At 42.1% G+C, this 17417-nt stretch overlaps 1 long non-coding RNA gene across 1 annotated transcript in view; it reads left to right on the top strand.

The window, feature by feature from the left end:
- Positions 1-1275: 1275 nt before the first annotated feature.
- Positions 1276-17417, top strand: part of LOC143998352 (uncharacterized) — a 72649-nt gene continuing 56507 nt past the window's right edge. The window contains exon 1 of the long non-coding RNA XR_013277873.1: positions 1276-1427. This is a non-coding gene — a long non-coding RNA (uncharacterized LOC143998352). The remainder of the gene's footprint in view (positions 1428-17417) is intronic.

A 17417-nucleotide genomic window follows, 5' to 3' on the forward strand; every position in this document is an offset into this window, starting at 1 on the left:
ACAGATGGTTAGCCATGCTTTTATGTTAGTGTACCACAAAATGATGGACTAAGTTTGTTTATTTTTCCATGGTTGTACAGGCTGTACAGTATTTTGTTTGTCTATTTTTATTTTTTTTTATGAAAAGGACAGATTGCTTTTACCCATATGTATGGTGATTAAGCGGTTCCAATAATACAATATAAAAGTTTACTTATTATATGATAGTTACATAAGTTGGTCCATGATGTCACAAAAAGTAACAGTTCATCATGAATTCAGCCCAGTCAGGGAATCTTAAGCCCCATACACACTATCAGATTATCTGCTGAGTTTTTCCTTCAGATTTACCAAAACCATATAATATGAGGACAAACCTTAGGAGTTTCAATGTGTATGCAATCAGGCAGGCCCTTCTACTACATGGTTTTGGTAAATCTGAAGGAAAAACTCAGCAGATAATCTGATAGTGTGTATGGGGCTTTAGGACCACAAGCAAGTTCTGTGCTGGTGATCCCTGAACTGATGCTCAGATGCACCATGGGTACATCGGTACAGCTTACTAACAGAACCATGTTAAATCTTTAATTATACCTAAAGAGCTATAAAGTGACAGTAATGGTGCTGACAGAGAAGAGCAAGGATTTCAAATCCATGGTCCTCTGGTCCAGCTGTGCGGTGCTAACAGCTTACCAATGCAAGTAAGTACAATAGGGACCAGGGTGATTGGGGAGTATACGGTGTTAATTCCCCTTTTACATTCTTTCTGTAAAAGGTAAACTAACCTTTAAGCCTTACAATACACAGCCCTGTCGGCACCACCAGCCTTGAAAAAGTTGATTTTTCAATGGACTTTTGTCGAGTAGAGTAGAAAACTGTCAGCTGAACAGTGACTGCATTCATTCAGATACAGTCAGTGTTCAGGCAATCTGACAGCTGCAGGGGCCAACTGTCAGAATACAATATCCTGCAGAGGAGATTTCTTCATCTACACTATTTAGAGTTGATGGAGAGATCTTTGAAGTGTTGCTAAACCCAGGACCCTGCATTCACTATATATGATCTCCCACAGTACACAGAACATGGAAATGCAATAGTTGTAGTAAATATAAACTGCTAAATACCTTTTATCATCAGCAGTGTATAGCAGTCTTGTGACTTCTATCAGTGTCTGGTTAAAGCTTGTAGGAGGGGTTTTCATTCTTTTCTAACTGTCATATAAGCCTGATCCTCTGTCTGGACCGTGCGGATTGCGTGTGATCAGCACAGGGCCACTCTCCCAAGAAAAAAACTCTCTAGCAATACACACCAAACTGAGCATGTGCAGAGTGCTCCCAAGGCTCTGTACTATCAGGAGATGGATTGGGGACTGTGGAAGCAGGGAAAGATCAGAGAAGACAGAATAAAACAGCATTTTTACACAATGCAGAGGATTAACCCATCCCACAGTGAGTATAACAAGCATGCTTTACTGCATATACAGACTGATTTTACTGTTGTGTATTTAGTAACACTTTACATACATGGTTAATCTTTTTTTTTTTGGATAGAATACAGAGGGATTAGAATGCTTGTCAGCAGGGGGCGGACTGACCATTTGGCCACTGGTGCACTGCCCGAGGGCCCCGGGCCACATCAGGGTTGCCAGGCTCAGTAAAATCAGGGACATTATGTAAAAATCTGTGTTTTTTTTTTACATCTGTCTCTGAAATGTCCCTTACCGACATCCTTTTGGTCTAAAAATCCTGGGATTATAGCTGCCCCACCTCTCCAGTACCTTCTCAGCCAACAGAAACATGTCTGTGTATACTGTGTGTACATGTATGTGTATACTGTGTGATTGTATTTTGTGTGTATACTGTGTGTCCCCATAATCTCTGATTTCCTGGGGGCCCCATAATCTCCTATTGCCCCGGGGCCCCATGAGTTGTCAGTCCGCCCCTGCTTGTCAGTTTGTACTGCTGTCTGTGCTGCTGTTAAGGAGATTCACCCTCTCTTGTCATCCTGTCACTCTCTCTAGTCATCCTGTTTTCCATAATCATTGAAAGTGAAAGTAAAAATTACTAATTTTTGGTTGTCCCCACAAAAAATAAATTTAAGGGAGACCTTCCAATGGGCACACTAGTTCTGGTGACTTGGGGGTCCCCATGGGCTTTCCTTAGTTTGCAGGGATTTCCTCTAACTTCCTGTTTGGCTATGGGACAGGAAGTGAAGGGAAATCTCTGCAATGGGACACAGATGGCAAAGAAAAATCTCTGACAGGAGTTATAAGCTTCCCTTGCTCTATACAAAATAAAAATAAAATGGTTTTGCCTATAGTTCTACTTTAAACTATGTCTGAAATCAAAACTTTTTTTAATTTTAAAAAGATTACAGAATGGTTAAGGTCCTTGTCAGTTTTTCTTTTTTTGCCATCTGTGTTTCATTGAGGATGTTTCCCTTTCATTTCCTCTCTTGTACCCTTAGCAGGAAGTGAGAGGGAATCTTTTTAATGTGAGGGAAATCCCCTCTTATGCCCCGTACACACGAGCGGACTTTTCAACATCCAAAGTCCGAAGGACCGAGTCCGTCAGACTATCCGATCGTGTGTGGGCTGCAACGGACTTTTGATTCGCCAAAGTCTGACGGACTTTAGAAATGAAGCATGCTTCAAATTTTCCCGACGGAACTCCGCCGGACCCGGTCCCCTTCGAAAACTCCGCTCGTGTGTATGCTACTCCGACGGACTAAAACCGACGCTAGGGCAGCTATTGGCTACTGGCTATGAACTTCCTTATTCGAGTCCAGTCGTACGTCATCACGTTCGAATCCGTCGGAGTTTAGTGTGATTGTGTGTGGCCAAGTCCGTTCGGCCGAAAAGTCTGTCAGAACTCCGTCGGAATTCCAGCAGAACTCCGACGGAACTCCTTTGGAAGTCTGTCGGACTTAAGTCCGCTCGTGTGTACGGGGCATTAGACAGCTATCACCTGAACAGGTGTCCTCATTTGCAGTTTTGATGAGAACTCAGAAAAAAAAGAAAGCTCTAAAAAAACTTATCTTTAGATACATGTGATGTCATATATATATATATATATATATATATATATATATATATATATATATATATAATTATATACACAGTTCATACTATATCTGGACATCTTCCAAAAGCTGAACATCACCATGGTGGAATGAATGGATATCTGTGTTCTCAGCTATTAAATTACTACAAGGCAGTTACCATGAATTACTATTGAGTCGGCTGCTTCGTTTAAAATGAACCCTTTCAACCCATCCACTACAACTGGAAAATTCACTCCAAATATGTAGAGATACCTGAAAGCTGTTTTCATGATGCAAACATGTCAGCATACTAGTGATAGAGCTCCGCCTTTTAACCACTCCCTCAGGACCAGCGAATAGCATAAAACAACAACAACAACAAAAAAAAAGGCGTAGTTAGCTGCCCCCCCATTCTTCTTTTTTTCCCTCATACCTCAAAGCAAGGCCCATAAGTCAAAAACCCTGAATATTCAGAAGGAACCCACTAAGCCAGGGGTAGGGAACCTTGGCTCTCCAGCTGTTTTGAAACGACAAATCCCATCATGCCTCTGCCTCTGGGAGTCATGCCTGTGATTGTTAGGGTCTTGTAATGTCTCATGGGACTTGTAGTAAGCTCTTTGATGAGCACACACCCTGACTCTTGTGGTAGGAGCCAGACACTTCAGACCCAGGAGGGTGTCATCCCAGTTCCATTCACAGAAAAACATGCAGGTCTCTATTCAATGCTGTTTGTGGTTCGCAAAAGATGGTGGCTGGTGTCCAATTACAGATATGAAGAGGTTGAACTGTTTTATCCCCTTATGGCCCATACACACTATCAGATTTTCTTCAGAGTTTTTCTTCAGGTTTACCAAAACCATGTAGTGCAAGAGCCTGCCTGATAGCATAAAAATTGAAACGCCTAAGGTTTGACCTCATATTATATGGTTTTGGTAAATCTGACAGAAAAACTCAGCAGAAAAACTGATAGTGTGTATGGGGCTTTAGAGTCTATTCAAACAGTGCAGCCAGACGGTTAGATGCTATTACTGGACCTTCAGGATCCTATGTTCACATCTCAAGTTTTTTCCTTTTTTCCAAAATATGTAAGAGTTGCGATCGCATCTTCCGTTGAACAGCCTATCTTTTAGCTTGTGCAAATATTTTGCAAAGTTCTTAGTGCTGTGTTAGCTCCACTCAGAGAACAGCGTCTCTGGCTTTGCCACTACCCAGAAATTTTTCTTCTAACCAAAAGTCTGGAAAAAATGATGACGCATCAAGAGATCCTCACGCACACATCCTGCAGAGATATGGCCGGATCATTAACGCAAAAAGAAAAAAAAGACAACTCTCAACAGTTGATGTACCCTGGGGCGCTCTGATAATTACTCTGTTTTGCCTCCTCTAGAGAAAATGGGGACAGTCAGGAAGGGAATTCTGAGGATACCCTGTTTCCCCTAAAATAAGACCTAGCGTGATTGTCGGTAATGGCTGTAATATAAGCCCTACCCCCCAAATAAGCCCTAGTTAAAGTCCATGTAGGTCTTATTTTCAGGGTAGGGCTTATTTTCAGGGAAAAAGGGTAGGGCTTATTTGGGGGGTAGGGCTTATATTGCAGCCAACACAGACAATCACGCTAGGTCTTATTTTAGGGGAAACAGGGTAGTAGCCTCCACTCTTTTGACAGCTTCTCAGTGACTCAGTCTTTTGGGCACAATGTTGTCATCCCTTGGGTGCACTGGCACCTGCGCCAGTTTCAGATGGAATTCTTAGCTTAATGAAGGAAACAGGTCCTAGCACAGTTAATAACAGTGTCACTCAGTATGAGTAGGAGTCTGTGGTGGTGGCCAAAGAGATAGACCTTGAGGAAGTCACATCCCGTTAGAGCCATTAGACTAGATGACTGTAACGAATCTTTTCAGCAAGACAGCCTGGAAGGCGCACTGAGAGAGACTGTCGGTCAAGGCAAGTAGAGATTCCCAACCAAAGATGGTCTCAAATGTGCTAGAAGTTTAAGCGGCCTTTTTAGAACTTTTCGACCTTGCTACACAGAATCAAGGGAAGACCAGTCCCTGTGCAGATGGTCAGCAGGGCAGTGGTTGCCTATATTCAACACTAGGGAGGAACTTGCAGCAATATGCTATTGAGAGAGGTGAAACCCATAATGTCCATGGCAGAAAATCACCTACAAATCCCAAAAACAGTTTACTTCCTAGGAAATCTGAACACACAGGCAGAGAGACTATCATGCAAGTTTCTCAGATCACGTGTGGGCCCTACACCCCAGGTCTTCTGCGAGCTGGTTAGCAGGTGGGACCTACCCCAGACAGACCTATTTGCTTCCAACAGCAATCACAAATTTGGGAAATGTCTCACCCGGTTTTCTCACCCCCAGGCAGACGGGACAGATTCTCAGTTCTCTCCTGAAACTGCAATTTAGCCTACGGTATATATTTCTCCCAACATCTCTTGTAATTAAATTCCTCTTGAGGCCACGGATTTCCCTGGACACTCACTTCAGGATGCAGAAGCAAATTCCCCTCCGAAAATAAGCAGACTAGGGCTGCAAGCATGGCGGCGAAAAAAGGAGGTTGGAGCACCTATGTTACTCCAGAGTGGTCTCCTCTTAGTAGAGTGTCTTCTAGCACACAACAAACAACATCTATGCCAAAATCAGGAACAAATTTGCATTTTTCTCAGCAGGGTGAGACTTTGATCCACTGTGCCTCTGGTGACAGCTGTTCTGGACTGACTCTAGGCCAGATTAGATATGGGCCTTAACCCATACTCATTGAGGTTGCAAGTGTCGGTTGTATCGGCAATAACAACATTTAAAGGGGCCAAAGATCCTTTAGTTGCACAATTTTTGAAGGCAGTCATGAGGACTCAACCACCAAGAATGAGAGTCTTTCCCAAGTGAGACCTATCAGTGTTGCTGGATTTCCTGTCAGTTCAACCGTTTGCTCCAACAGAGCAACATCCAGTTTGGGACATCACTTACAAAGCAGTATCTATCGCAGTATCTTCAGGCAAAAGGATTTCCGAGATGCAAGCTCTTGGAGCTCCAGAAAAACATTGTTTTCTTTCCAGAAAGAGGAGAGTTGCATCCTGTACGTGATCTTGTACCAAAGGTAGCGATGGCCCTCCATTTAACAGACATCTGTGCATTACCTAACTTTCCAGAAGATCACACAGGAAAGTCACACAAATGGGACGTTTTCAGAACTTAACCACTTAATGACCAGAAGGATTTACCCCCTTAATGACCAGGCCATTTTTTGTGATACGGCACTGCGCCGCTTTAACTGACAATTGCGCAGTCGTGCGACGTTGTACCCAAACAACATTTATGTTCTTTTTTTCCCCACAAAAAAGAGCTTTCTTTTGGTGGTATTTGATCACCTCTGCATTTTTTTTTTGTGCTATAAACAAAAAAAAAACCAGAGAATTGAAAAAAAACAAAATGTATTTTTTACTTTTTGCTATATTAAATATCCCCCAAAAAAATAAAAAAATTAAAACTAATTTCTTCATCAGTTTAGGCCAATTCAATTGTATTCTTCTACATATGTGTGGTAAAACACAAACAAAAAAAACAAACAAACAATAAGCGTATATTGATTGGTTTTGCGCAAAAGTTATAGCGTCTTCAAAATAGGGGCTAGATTTATGCCAATTTTATTATTATTTTTTTCTACTCATAATGGCAGTGATCAGCGATTTTTAGCAGGATTGCGACAATGCAGCAGACAGATGGGACACTTTTGACACTTTTTTGGGACCAGTGACACTTATACAGCGATCAGTGCTATAAAAAATGCACTGATTACTGTATAAATGACTCTGGCAGGAAGGGGTTAACACTAATAGTGATCAAGAGGTTAAATGTGTTCCCTAGGAGGTGTTTCTAGCTGTGGGGGGGGAGAATGGACTGACAGCGAGTACATAGAGGTCGCTGTTCCTAATCACTAGGAACAGACAATCACTCTGTACTCCCCTGATGGAACGGGGATCTGTTTGTTTACATTGACAGATGCCTGTTCTGGCTCTCTGTGGAGCAATCGCGGGTGGCCGGTGGACATCACAGCTGCCGGCCACCCCAATTGGCTTTGGCACGGCACTGTGGGCGCCTGCTGTATCTAGTGCCGAACCAACGTACACCTGTGGCGATTCGCACAATAGAGCCGACCTGCCGGCTGTGGCAGCTGGTCGGCAAGTGGTTAAAGCAGTATCTGTGCACAATTGCTCCTTTCATCGTTCCAGCTGGAAATCATCAAGAATAAGAAGCTACTGCATGGACTTTAGCAGGCTTGGTTGTGCATATAGGGCAAGGGGTCTTGAGTCTCTGTGCACTCTTTTAGAGTGGTTGCTTCATGGGCCGCCTGTTCGAGAGCATCTATAGAATACATCTGTAGAGAGGTATAATAATTAAAAGAAACGGGTGCGCTAATCTATAAGAATATCCACAGTGCAAAAATACACAACATAAATTAAAGTGCATAAAGTCCACTCCTACAAAAACAAGTGTATAAAAAATGAACTCATAAAGTGAAAAATATATGATTCAGTTCATAAAGGGTGCATAAAAAAAACGTGCATAAAAAATGTCCAACTGACAAACCCTTATACAAAAGAGAACTGAGTGAACCAAATATGTGAAAACTCAGTGCTCTTCAAGGAAATTGGGTGAACCAATTATAAGGGAACTTCAGTGCTCTTCAAAACACAAAGGCTTTAATATCCCATCACCACATAGATTCACTTACCAGATAGCAGTAGTTTCAAGCATTGGATAATAATCCCACCATACTACAACAGCCTGGGCTGTAAAAACGAACCAAATTCCAGATAGCAGCAGTATCAGACACTGGACAATGATCCCATCAGGCTCCAACACCTTAAGCTGTAAAAGTGGACCAAGTTTTTCAATGGACACAGGAATCACGGTATGATTGAAAGAGCTGATATCCAATCTGGCAGCTCAAGGATAAATCCCAGAGCATAAAGGAAGAAGAGGATAGTCTCGTAGTGCAATATGTTTCAACAAAAGGGTTTATTAAAACAGCACACTAAAACTTACATCAAGGAAGCCAAACATCAGCAAAAATAAATGTACATAAAAAACAGAGCAGTGGTTTGCACTAGCCAGCTCAAACGGATAGACGTCTCACAATGGGCTCCACCCAACTAGTTCCCCATAATAGGCTTCCGCTGGGAAAGGAGACTCACCCAAGACATCTGTTAATAGCATATAAGTACAAGTGGATGTGGGTGACACCAGAAGTTTAATTGATCTATACATCCTTTTGGGGTCACCTAGATGGGACATGTAAGAAATTCTAAATAAGAGTAAAAATATGCTATACCACCAAAATGTAATCAATACTCGGTATTAGGCGTGCATAAAGGTAAAAAAAAAAGAAAAAGATTACCAAAAAATAAAATAAAATTACATTTTTTTTAAATAATAAGGTATTGCTGTGGTACTAGGAAAGTGAACAAACAAAAATGTAATTAAATAAATAATGGTTGCAGCAAACCACCGACAGGGGTGCAAACCCCACCCAAACTAAATAATAAGAAAAATCAATATATTCACAGAACAACACTGTAAAACTATGTGCCAAAGGTCACTCGAAACCTATTAAAATTAATTGTATATAAGAATGACTATAAAAACGAACACACATAAATGTGCTAACATAAATAAATAAAGTGCACATGTGCCATAAAAGTAACACTGGTCCACTTAATAGTGAAAAAATAAATAAAATAAAATAAAATCTACCGGATCACTAGTTAATGAATCAGTAATGCAATCATAGAATCCACTGTGATAATCAAACCATACAGTGCAAATTTGAACATCCATGTGTGTGCACACTTCTATCTAAATAAAGTGCATAAATCAGTGCAATAGCAGCAATCACAAATACATAAAAGTCAGTGAAGCACACAGTGCAAAATTCAAAGACAGAAATAAAGTCCGTTAAAAACTAAAACTGAGTGGCTTGGATATGTGACTGAGTGATCCTGTATCTTCAGAGTGCCTGCAACACACCAGATAAAATGGCTCCTTACCTTACTGCTGTAAGGCAGACAGCAAAATAAAATATATCCAGAGCGCTGTATCCTATGCGTGGTAAGCTGGATCTGTCACCTCACACAGCTGCAGCTAAGGTTTCCACTAAATTCTCCCACAGTATGTCTCATCAATCATATAGGCAAGAGGAATGAGCCCCAATAGTGAAGTATACCAACTCGTTTATTAAAAAAAATATAGGTAACAAGGGTACTCACATACAATCACATTGAACACACACAGTAAAAACGAGCGCCGCACTCGCACTCCAGACATAATTTCCGGTGTCCAGATACTCCTAGTATTCCTACGCGTATCGTCACCTATCACATGACTTCATCAGGGAAAAAACATTTTTTTATTTATTTGAATATGTTCAGGATGTAGAGATCAATTGATTCTCTCCACAATGGTCATCATTTGCAGATACGTATTCATATTAAAGAGTCATCATAAACCCAATGTATTGGTAGGGAGAACTGAACATAATATAAAATAACCCAGTATGAAAAGTAGGCATAATATCTATCAAATATTAAAAGAGAACCCTTCACTGAGTGAACAGTAGTATAGATAATAGTATAAAGGGAATACTAATGTGTTTTTTTTTTTTTTAAGTAAACCTTACACTAGCACAAATAGAAAAAGAAAGATCAGCTATTATCAATGAAACAATTAATATCCCATTCTATGTTCATTCCCAAGGGTCTATAAGTACATAAATGAAAAATCTAATGGGTTTAACAATGGGATATAGATTTTTTCATATTGCTACCCCTCCAATTGGGTGTGAATTTCTCAATGCCTGTGACCTGCAATAAAGACAGATTTCTCTTATGATAATCACGAAAATGCTTGGACACACTGTGCCCTTTAAAGCCTTTCCTGATATCCACAAGATGTTCTGCTATCCTCACTTTAAGTGCCCGCGTGGTCCTCCCAATATATTTGGATCCACATCTGCACCTATGACACCTGCAGTTCCACATGTAATGAACTCCTTAATGGGAAAGGTGCATTGTAGTATGAAATGTAAAAGGAAGCAGTCCTCATAGTTTTTGAATCCTTACATACTTTACACCTTCTACATGGATAAAAGCCTTTTAGATTCCCAAACATTCTGATTTTGGGGAACACCTCTGTGGAACTAGGAGCCACCAAATCTTTCAAGTTTTGGGTTCTTCTAAAAAGGACATTCAGTCAATCAGGGAGAGCTGGACCCAACACATTGTATCTCCCTTCAGGACTTTCCAGTGTTTTTTATCAAAATTTTATTAACCCATTTATACTGGGAAGAAAAGGTGGTCAAAAAGGACCATTCAAATTTATTAGAAACATTAACTTTTTTGTTTCTAGGGACTAACAGTGTGTTCCTATCCTAAGTCGATATTCTCTGGATTTCCGATTCTAGAATGCGATCATCATAACCCTTCTCCACGAACCGATCTCTCTGAGTGAATGCCTGTAGAATAAAATCGTCTAAATTAAAGCAATTTCATCTATTTAGTTGAAATTGACTTTCATGCCCTGTACACATGGTCTGACATTCCGACCACAAAATCCGTCAGATTTTTTCTGACGGAATTTGTCCGAATCTTGTGCTGCATACACACGGTCGCACAAAGTTGTCAGAAAATCCGATCGTTCTAAACGAGGTGACGTCAAACACATATGTACGACTATAAACGGGCCAGTAGCCAATAGCTTTTGTCTCTTAGTTTATTCTGATGGAAAAAGTCTGATAGAGCCCACACACAATCGGATTTTCCGACAACATAATACGATCAGACTTTTTCCATCGGAATTTCCGACCGTGTGTACAGGGCATCAGGAACTGATTGTAACCAGTTGGGATGATGAAACCCCCAACTGGTATAAAACCATTTCTATCAGTGGTTTTAAAGAACTTTTTTGTCAGACGTTCATTGTGTTGCTTGAATATAGTAACATCCAAAAAGTTGATAGAAGTATCACTCCATTCATGAGTGAACCAAATACCCCAATTGTTAGTATTCAGATAATTTATGAAATTATGAAGGGAGTTTTCATGCCCCCCATCCATATGAAAAAGGCGTCATCAATGTAACAATGCCAAAACCTCAAATTAAGATGCCTATCTATGAAAATCACCTAATTTTCCCATAAAGCCATAAACAGATTGGCTAGACTGGGGGCAAATTTTGCCCCCATCGCTACGCCAGTCTGCTGTAAATAAGAATCCCCTTTGTAAAAAAAAATAATTATGTTCCATAGAAAAACGTAAAAGTTCCAGATTGAAATCTTTATGGGGAATCGTCAGCCGCTTGTCTTTATCAAGGAAGTGTTTCGCTGCCTGATACCGTATCTGGTGGGGAATAACAGTGTACAGCGAAGACACATCAGCTGTTACTAATAGCATACCATCCTCTATATTAAGTTCTGAGGTTTCCCTTAATATCTGCATAGTGTGCTTCAGGAATGTCAGGTCTTATTGACCAATGTATTTTCCAATTCTAGAGGTCACCGAATTGATCCCACTCACAAGTGGTCTTCACGGTGGATGACTCAAACTTTTATGAACCTTCAGCAGGTAATAAATAATAGGAATTCTAGGTGTAAGTGGCACCAGGAATTCTTTTTCTTTTTTCTTTATTAATCTTGATTCAAAGCCTTCCTTTACTATTTGGTTCAAACGTTTAGCATACATATTAGTAGAGTCTTTTTTTAGAATGTTAGCCCTGTCCGCTAAGAGGTTGTTCATCTCCCCTTCATAATCCTGTCTATTCAGCAACACAATACCCCCTCTTATCGGTGGGGCGAATGATGAGATCTTTCCTATCACAGAGAGATTTGATACCCTGATGTTTATCTTTCTGTTGGACCTTTTTAATTTTAGCCTCATGTAAATCCTTCACCACCAAATCCCTAAAAACCAATAGATTTAGTGAAGGTTTACCTGGGGGGGGGGGGGGGTTGGGGGGGGGGGGTTAAACAAGGATGCATTCCTAAGGTTTGAAACCCTATCAGAAGACCCCTCCGGCCCCCCACTGGTTACCCTTTTGGAAAGAAAATGTCTTTTGATACTTAGTTTTCTAACAAATTTCTGAACGTCTATGAACGAATCAAATTTATTAAGGGATTTTTTTGGGGGCAAACTTGAGACTTCTCCCTAAAGTTTTCATTTCTACTTCAGTTAATTGGATCCCACTGAGATTGAAAATACCTTCATTACTTATCGCTTACTTTTCTTGGGAATGTTTCCATTTCCCTCTTCTGCATCCTCTCTTTGTTTTCCCTTTTGCGGTCCCTGACTTTTGCCTGAAAAATTATCAGACCTGGTTCTTGGGGGGGCCATTTCAGAACCCTCTCCTTCTGTAGGTTAATGTTCCATGCGTGGTGGGTCATACCAGGCATGATTGTAATCCTAATCCTCCTCATTATCCTGTTCATATAGGGACTAATATCGATTTTCCATCTGAACTCCCCCTTGGGGATACCATGAACGTTCCCCCTGTCCTCCTGTATTGATTCTGGGGTTGTGGCCTCCTATATGTTTTGGGGTAACTGTCTGGGTGTTACGTGGTGGGTTATGATTATAGTAGTAATGATCCCTATTCTGTCCATATGACTGTCCCTCAAGGGGTCTCCCTGGTTTATTTCCCCCATAATATGATGAGGGGTAACCTTCCCTCTCTCTAAGGTATTATGTCTTGGTGTCCGAGGGGTAGTATTACAAACTTTGGATCCTTGGGTGTAAAAGCTGGAATTTTCACCCCACCTTCTCAATCCTTCCTTACTCTAATAGGTTCATTGAAAGGAGCTGTGCTAGTATTAGGTTCTCTAAAATGTTCTTGCCATTAAAAAGAGAGGTATCATGGTTATCCCAGCATAATTTTTCAAGCATTACAGAGTAGACCCAGGTGCCCTGTCAACAGTGGACTTTGGAGGAAGGACTATGCAGTCTTCTGTTCCATCCAGATAAAAAAATAGATGTTCAAGCAGAACTCACCCTGGCAGCTAGTTATTTATCACTAGTATGCTGCTATGTTGGTGTCAGAAAAACTGAAAATTGTATCAAATACTTACCGTAACTTTCCTTTGCTGACGCCAAACCATGGCAGCATACGGACCCACCCCTATACAGTACATTTCAGTAAGTGGCTTGTTACAAAGAATGGGGGGGTGGCTAACTACACCTTTTTTTATGCTATTCACTGGTCCTGAGGGAGTGGTCAAGAGGCGGAGTTATATCACTAGTATCGCTAGTACGCTGCCATGGTTTGGCATTAGGAAAGAAAAATTACGGTAAGTACCTAACCACTTGACCACTGGGCACTTAAACACCCTCAATAACCAGACCAATTTTCAGCTTTCGGTGCTCTCACATTTTGAATGACAATTACTCAGTCATGCAACACTGGACCTATATGACATTTTTGTACTTTTTTTCACACAAATAGAGCTTTCTTTTGGTGGTATTTAATCACCGCTTAGTTTTTTATTTTTTGTGCTTTAAAAGAAAAAATAGAAAAAGAAAATTCTGTAAAAAAATGAATTTTTCTTCGTTTCTGTTATAAAAATGTTTTTGTATGGCCAAAATTTATACTACTACATATCTTTGGTAAAAATAAGTACAAATTGGTGGATATTATTTGGTCTTTGTGAAAGTTATAGAGTCCACAAGCTATGGTGCCAATATCTGAAAATTGATCACACCTGAAGTACTGACGGCCTATTTCAATTCTTGAGACCCTAACATGCCAGAAAAGTACAAATACCCCCCCAAATTACCCCTTTTTGGAAAGAAGACATTCCAAGGTATTTAGTAAGAGGCATGGTGAGTTTTTTGAAGTTGTCCTTTTTTCCCACAATTTTTTTTTTTTCACAAAATTGTCATATTATCAGTTTATTTCTCACACACAGCATATGCATACCACAAATTACACCCCAAAACACATTCTGCTATTACTCTCGAGTACGGCGATACCACATGTGTGAGACTTTTACACAGTGTGGCCACATACAGAGGCCCAACATGCAGGGAGCACCATCAGGCATTCTGGAGCACCCAGGACAATTCTGACATTTCTGTCCTACATGTAAAAATCATAATTTATTTGCTAGAAAATTACATAGAATCCCAAAACATTATATATGTTTTTTTTAGCAAACACCCTGGAGAATACAATGGTGGTCGTTATCTCGCACGGTATTTGCGCAGCATTTTTTCGAATGCTTTTTTTTTTTTTTACTATTTTGTGGTTAAAAAAAAAAAACACAGTAAAGTTAGCCCAATTTTTGCATAATGTGAAATATGAAGTTACGCCGAGTAAATAGATACCTAACATGTCACTCTTCAAAATTGCACACGCTCGTGGAATGGCGCCAAATGTCGCTACTTAAAAATCCCCATAGACGACGCTTTAAATTTTTTTTACTGGTTACATGTTTTGAGTTACAGAGGAGGTCTATGGCTAGAATTATTGCTCTCACTCTAACGTTCGCAGCGATACCTCACATGTGTGGTTTGAACACCGTTTTCATATGTGGGTGGGACTTACGTATGCGTTCGCTTCTGCATGCGACCACACGGGGACAGGGGCCCCCCTAAAGTCTGAAGGACTTGTAAACTAGCCCTTTGTTTAGAAAGTTTGGAGACCCCTGGTCAACAGTTATACATTAGCTATACATATAAAACAAAAGATGTAAAAATGTAAGACTCTAAAAGAGTAACAAATAAGACATCAAAGTCACTACCATATATCGTATACAATAAGGACCAAGACTAGTGAGGAGGAAGCAGTCCTGATGGGACAATGAGACTGCATTTGATGGGACAGTGAGGCACTGAGGCTGCATTTGATGGGACAGTGAGGCTGCATTTAATGGGACAGTGAGGCACTGAGGCTGCATTTTATGGGACAGTGAGGCACTGTGGCTGCATTTGATGGGACAGTGAGGCACTGAGGCTGCATTTGATGGGACAGTGAGGCATTGCGGCTGCATTTGATGGGGCACAGTGAGGCTGCATTTGATGGGGCACAGTGAGGTTGCATTTGATGGGACAGTGAGTCACTGAGGCTGCATTTGATGGGCACAGTGGCTGCATAAGATGGGCACAGTGGCTGCAAAGGATGGGCACAGTGGCTACGTTTGATGGCAGAGTGGCTGCGACTGATGGGTTTTTCTCAGAATTTTTCAGTTTGTTTGCGCCCCCCCAAAATTTGACTACCAGCTCGCAGTGCCTTACATCCACCTGTCACACAGCCACAGACAAAGCGGCCATACTCCATTCGACCGCTCAGGGTGCTCCTGTCTGTGGCTGAGTGACAAGCCCAGCCAGGAGATTGCCCTGCGCTCACAGCTAAATACGTCAGACTTCCGCGGCTCAAGGGAGACTTGGGATATCTGCTTCTAGAATCCTCTAGAAGCCAGAGGGAGGTAACCGAGAAGTGATATTATTTATGAGTCACCAGCCTACTCTAGGCCACTCCCAGCTCACACAGATCAAGCCTGCCTAAATTTACCAGCACTTACCAAAAATCTTAACTCTAACACCTACCTAAGTAGAGGTTGCTACACATAAATAAATAAAATCTGATCATTGTAAGCACCCCTGCTACCACTGCTAGTGTTATATGGTTTTTAAACATCTGGCTTGTTATTTTGAAAAACAACAGACTTATGCCTCATACGCACGATCGAACTACCTGGCGCACAATCCGCCGGTGTGTGGGCTCCGGCAGACTTTTTTTCCCCAAAAGTCCGGGGGACTTAGAAAGAAGTTTTGACTCAAAATTGTCCGCCGGACTCGCAGCCCGGCCGTCTGTGTGCTAGTCCGCCGGACTTTGGAAATGAATGGACTTGCCCAAACGGAGAAAAGTCAGTTCATTTGGAACGGGACTCCAGGTAGACGGGACTAGCGCAGGAAGTCAATGTTGCCGCCTCCATCGGCAAGATTGACACCTCGCTAGCCCCGTCACCTGGTATGGACTTAAAGGGGAAGCCCTACGCTGAAAAAATGGCGTGGGGTCCCCCCCAAAGTCCATATCAGATGCTTATCCGAGCACGCAGCCCGGCCGGTTAGGAAAGAGGGAGGGGACGAGCGAGTGCCCCCCCCCCCCCCCCTGAGCCATACCAGGCTGCGTGCCCTCAACATGGGGGGTGCTTTGGTGAAGGGGGAGCCCTGTGGCCCTCCCACCCCAAAACACCTTGTCCCCATGTTGATGAGGACATGGGCCTATTCCCCCAACCCTCCCGAAGTCGGAAGAAGACCCCCGGACGGCGGCGGCGACGAAGAAGAGAGCCGGGCTCCTCCGCTAGTAAAAGAGCTAGCAAAAGAGCAGAAGATAGTGGAGGAGTCCGGTGAAAAGACCCCCCCAATACGGAAGACCACTGGAGCTGTCCAATAAATTATTTTAAAAACATGTGTTGTGTTTTTTTATTAAAAAAATTTTTCACCAGGTGAATGGGTAGGGGTACCTGGTACCCCAATACTCATCCACATAGGGTGGGGGCCGGTATCTGGGGGCCCCTTATTAAAGGGGGCTCCCGGATTCTGATAAGCCCCCCGCCCGCAGACCCCGACAACCAACAGCCAGGGTTGTCGGGAAGAGGCCCTTATCCTCATCAACATGGGGACAAGGTGCTTTGGGGCGAGGGGGCCGCAGGGCCCCCCTTCCCCAAAGCACCCCCCATATTGATGGCACGCAGCCTGGTAAGGCTCAGGAGGGGGGGTGCTCACTCGTCCCCACCCACTTTCCTGACCGACCGGGCTGCGTGCTCGGATAAGGATCTTTTATGGACTTTGGGGGGGACCACCACGCCGTTTTTTTGGCGTAGGGCTTCCCCTTTAAGTCCATACCAGGTGACGGGGCCAGCGAGGTGTCAATCTCGCTGATGGAGGTGGCGATATTGACTTCCTGCTCTAGTCTCGGCTACCTGGAGCTGTGTTCAAAATTAACTGACTTTTCTCCGTGTGGGCAAGTCCGTGAATTTCAAAAGTCCGGCGGACTAGCGCACAGACGGCCGGATTGTCCCCTGGACCTAGTCTGCCAGAAAAGTCCGGTCGTGTGTGGGCAGGTCCGCTCGTTTGGAAAGTCCGGCGGTTTGCCCGCCAGACTAAGTCCGCCGGATAGTCCGATCATGTGTACGCGGCATTAGGGAACTTGGGTTGTTCCTTGAGGATAGGGACTGATGTGAATGTACAATTTATATGTAAAGACTATTATTTCTTTCTTTTTAAAGTTTATTTACTGAATGAAATGTATTTTTATTATCCGTGTATATGTTTAAAGTACAAAGTGATTCATTATTCCTTTGTTTTAATTTCCATCCAATATATATATTTTTTAGT

This window comes from Lithobates pipiens, unplaced genomic scaffold, assembly GCF_037356315.1.
Source record: "Lithobates pipiens isolate NorthernLeopardFrog02 unplaced genomic scaffold, aLitPip1_a1.2 Scaffold_19, whole genome shotgun sequence".
Taxonomy (NCBI): Eukaryota; Metazoa; Chordata; class Amphibia; order Anura; family Ranidae; genus Lithobates; species Lithobates pipiens.